The following is a 5,000-nucleotide window of genomic DNA, read 5'->3' as shown; positions in this document are numbered from 1 at the left end:
TTTATATCTTTTATGCAATGAAGATTCGAAACAATTTCGTAGGTAATGTAGGAACAGTAATGCCCTCTGTACTGGCTGTTAGTTGTAAAAATAACTGAAAATCTGTCGGTTTTGGAGATTCCACTTTTTTGCATGCATGGCTTGTTCATGTTTTCGTTTCACCTTGATGGGCATTCTACATTGTTGTTTTTTGTTTCTAGGGGCCGGAGGCCTATGGAATAAAAAAAAAAATTCTTGTTCTTGTTTTGTTCACTCTCTCTCACTCCCTCATTCACTCTTTCAATTTCTCTCACCCCTACTTTAACTCATTCACTCACTCTATCACATTCACTCACTCTCACTCTTCTCACTCACGCTCTCTCTCACTCTCACTCTCTCCCTCTCTCTCTCTCACTCTCCCTCACTCTCTCTCTCTCACTCTCCCTCACACATCCTCTCTCACTCTCTCTCTCATTCTCTCACTCATCACTCACTGTCTGTCTGTCTGCCTGCCCCCCAACCCCCACACCACACCCCCGCCTCTCTCTCTCTCTCCCCCTTTCTCTTTTTTTCTTTTCTTTTCTTTTTTTCTTCAGTTATTATTCTTGCCCAAAGGACCGGATGTAAACAAGTACTTTGTGCTTACTCCTTTACCCTCGTAAAATATATCTTTGTTCATTCGTTCGTTCGTTCGCTCTCTCTCTCTCTCTCTCTCTCTCTCTCTCTCTCTCTCCTCTCTCTCTCTCTCTCCTCTCGCTGTCTCTGTCTGTCTGTCTGTCTCTCTCCTCTCTCTCTCCTCTCTCTCTCCCTCTCTCTCCTCTGTCTCTCTCTATCTCTCTGTCTGTCTGTCTGTCTGTCTCTCTCTGGCATCAGTTGCATGCAGGTCATGGAGCACACGCTGTCTGCTGTAGTGCTTCACATGCCTTCTTCGTTGTTAATGTTGCCCCCCCCACCTCATTTTCCTTTCCCTTTCTTTTCTTTGTTTTCCACGCAAGTTTTCCCCATTAACTCACTCAGTACGGCCAGTCCTCTCTTCTCCTCTACACAGACCCCTCGGATGTCCAGTGGGTGTCTGAATGACCCAACCTTTAGCTTCCGTCGTCAGAATTGTGGTATTGTTTGTCAACATTCACCTCTTCAGTATAAGAGCCTTCCGCTTGCAATATTTTGATGATGGTAATTGGGGTGAAACGCTGTTAACGTCGTCTCTTTCGCCGTTCGTATGGAAAGAGTTAATACACACCTTTTCGCTTTTCCAGGTAGTGTTCTAAGCGTGCTGTAAGCAGTGTAGATGCAAAGTTTCAGCCACACACTTCTATTGATCAGGGTATAAGTTAACACTGGTTTGGGGGTTTACCGATGTTAGTCGTAACGTTTTTTTTGGGGGGGGGGTATGCACAGGTATGTCTACAACCTTCGTTTTCCGTTCTTTCTGTGCCTGTCTTTCTTTTATCGTTTACTGTGTTTCCTGTTTCGTTTCAGCGCTCACGAATGAATATTCTAAAAAAATAAAAAAGGAAGAATACATAGATAAATGAATAAATTAAAAAAAAAACGGAAAGAAGAAGACGATAAACCGAGGTCCCGTTGTGCAGCATGCACTTAGCGCACGTAAAGGAACCCACGGCAACAAAAGGGTTGTTCCTGGCAAAATTCTGTAGAAAAATCCACTTCGATAGGAAAAACAAATAAAACTGCACGCAGGAAAAAAAAAAAAAGAAAAATGGGTGGCGCTGTTGTGTAGCGACGCGCTCTCCCTGGGGAGAGCAGCCCGAATTTCACACGGAGAAATCTGTTGTGACAAAAAGAAATACAAATAAAAATACGATGATAATGACAATAGAATAGTGATGATAGATGATAGATGATGGATGGATGATGTTGGACGATGCATGAGGATGAGGATGGTGATGATGATGTTGGATGACAGATGAAGATGAACGTGAAGAAGGAGGAGAATGAGATGGGGGAGGAATAAAATGTACAAGCTGCCTTTGATTTCACCGCAAGATCAAAAAAAGAAATGACACTTTGAGACAGCACACTTGACAGACGCGATGCATGGTGATGTTGTGCCCATGACCCTTTTTATGTCAGGCCCCGAGACCTGAGACTGCATTTTCATGATCATGATTATCATCGCTGTTGTTGTTGTTATCGTTATTGACCACTGCCACGAGCTTTGGAAAGATTCAATGCCTTGAGCATCTTGACCTCAGAGGGCGAAAACAATCAAACGAACAAAACATTAAACAGTCAGTAGATGGAAATTAACAAACAATGAGGCCAGGAGATGAAATGATTAACAAATAGTAAAGAGTGGTAACTCTCTCTATTCACAAGGTACACAACTTCAAGTCAGTGCTGCTTACGCTACCGATTCAGCTAGCACACAGGTAAATAAAAGGTACATTGGAACAAACCCAGACACTTCCTCAAAAAAGGAAGCACCGGACCTGTCCTTATACCGATAATTTGACATGTGCACATAAAAAAATAACTACTACCACTACTAATAATATGTATAAGGCGCAAAAACGTGATGAAGTCAACTATAAGCGTACATAAATAAATAAATAAATAAATAAATAATAATCATTTAAAAAAATATATATATATATTTAAAAAAAAAAAATATATAATGTATTTATCTATTATTTATTCACCCTTTTTTTTCTCAAGGCCTGACTAAGCGCGTTGGGTTACGCATCTGCTTGGCAGATGTGGTGTAGCGTATATGGATTTGTCCGAACGCAGTGACGCCTCCTTGAGTTACTGAAACTGAAACTGAAACTGACATGTGCACACATCAGCAAAGACAGAAGAAATGTGCAAACACACACACAAAAAAAATTAGCTTTTATTCAAGACTGGCCATAGCCTCTTTAATCCTGAACAAGCCACACAGAACACATGGACAATACAGAACAAACACACGGTTGCCTTGGTGGTTTTTTTCAACTGGAAATTAACAAACAATGAGGCCAGGAGATGGCTGACTGAACTCAACGACTGAAACCCCGAGCAACGTAGCGAAAAGGAGTCTTCCTTTTTTACCTCTCAACAGGCGTCGTTCACACAGCACACTCACACTCACACTCGCACACCCCTGTCAGCTCTTTGCCATGTTCACTCACGGCAAGTCTTTGCAATCACCGCCACGCCGCGGGGAATTTAATTTGGTGGCAGATCTGTCCTTCTCCTTTTTTTTTCATTTTGTCGTCCGTCAACCCCCCGGAAGGGGAACCAACAGTAATCCGTCCCTGCGTCGTCCTCCAAAAAGCAAACATGCGATCAGCGCCGTCATGTAATTGTGTGAGAGGGGGAGAGGCAAAATTTTCTCTGGGCCCCTTCAGAAAGGTGAGAATGTTTGCAAAGTATGTTAAAAAATGATAAATAAATAGATAAATAAATAAATAAGTAGATAAATGAATAAATATATTAATAAATAAGTAAATAAAATAGATAAATATTCAAATGACGAAATAGATAAATAATCACATTAAATTTTGAAAATAAAAATGAAATGAAGTAAAACAAAATAAAATAAAAAGAATATCAAGAAAAAACAACCACCAAAACAAAATAAATAAATAAATAAAATAAAATAAAATAAAATAAAACAACAATGAACACCAAAACAAAAACAGGGCAGTGCAGGGTCTTCTTCGGCACATGGTCCTGTTGGTGGTGGTCTGTGGTGGCAACCATGACAGTTCCTTCCTCCTCGTGAACTGCCGGAACAAAGATTGCTTGCTCCACAGAAAGAGCCTGGATGTGGACTCTGTGATCGAAATTTTCATGATGATGAGCGGCATGGGGAATATGCCACTGAGTTTGAGCAGCATCCTCTCTCGCACCATTCCCCGTCAGGCCCACCAAAAGCCCCTCGATGCATTCCCTGTGATGAGCCTCTCACCGTGAAACACGTGCTCCTTGACTGTTGGGATCTGCATGACGTTAGACGCAGACATTACACGGCGGTTTCTTTGAAGACTTTGTTTCGTGATGTCCCTCCGTGGGCGCTGATGGACTTCTTAAAAGAAGTGAACATTTTTAACCAGATTTGAAGGTTTTAAACTATGGAAGTTTTTTTGTTTTTTTTTAACTTTGGAGTGGAAAGTTTGAAGTGGTGACTCGTTTTAATTGGTTGGTTTTTTTTTTTAATCCTTGTAGTAGTTATTGACGCGGCGATAGCCTTGAGATGGCCTTAGTGGTCGGCAAGGCTCAAAGCACCATGAAATTCATTTCATTTGCCCACCAAAAGACTTCCAACGAAACAACAACAACAACAACAACAACATAAGAAAGCAGAACGAACAACAAAGCCAGCAACAACAATAATAACGAAAGTAACCGGTGTTGACTACCCTGGTTTTAACTCACTCAGTACGGCCAGTCCTCTCTTCTCCTCTACTGACACAGACCCCTCGGATGTCCAGTGGGTGTCTGGATGACCCAACCTTTAGCTTCCGTCGTCAGAATTGTGGTATTCTTTGTCCACTTTCACGTCTTCAGTATAAGAGCCTTCCGCTTGCAATATTTTGATGATGGTAATTGGGGTGAAACGCTGTTAACGTCGTCTCTTTCGCCGTTCGTATGGAAAGAGTTAAATGTTCTCTCCCGTGGAACGACCTTCAATGAATCGTCGCACTGATGTTAAAGAACTGGTTAAAAAATAACACGACTTTTGGGGGGGATAAAGGAAAGTAGCTAAGAGGACCCCACAACGTATAAACTGTGTAGGCATTCATTCACTGACAGAGTGATGTGGAGTGATGGCCTAGAGGTAACGCGTCCGCCTAGGAAGCGAGAGACTCGGAGCGCACTGGTTCGAATCACGGCTCAGCCGCCGATAATTTCTCCTCCTCATTTAGACCTTGAGTGGTGGTCTGGACGTTAGTCATTCGGATGAGGCGATAAACCGAGGTCCCGTGTGCAGCATGCACTTAGCGCACGTAAAAGAACCCACGGCAACAAAAGAGTTGTTCCTGGCAAAATTCTGTAGAAAAATCCACTTC

The 5,000-nt window shown here is 42.1% G+C and overlaps 1 protein-coding gene across 1 annotated transcript in view; it reads left to right on the top strand.

Moving 5' to 3' along the window:
* Window positions 1-5,000, top strand: part of LOC143301380 (uncharacterized) — a 400,201-nt gene that overhangs the window by 131,057 nt on the left and 264,144 nt on the right. The gene's annotated exons all lie outside the window — the stretch shown is intronic.

The sequence above is a fragment of the Babylonia areolata genome, chromosome 27 (assembly GCF_041734735.1).
Source record: "Babylonia areolata isolate BAREFJ2019XMU chromosome 27, ASM4173473v1, whole genome shotgun sequence".
NCBI classification, from domain to species: domain Eukaryota; kingdom Metazoa; phylum Mollusca; class Gastropoda; order Neogastropoda; family Buccinidae; genus Babylonia; species Babylonia areolata.
Note: the sequence above shows the minus strand (reverse complement) of the source record. Positions and strands in the feature narration are given on the sequence as shown.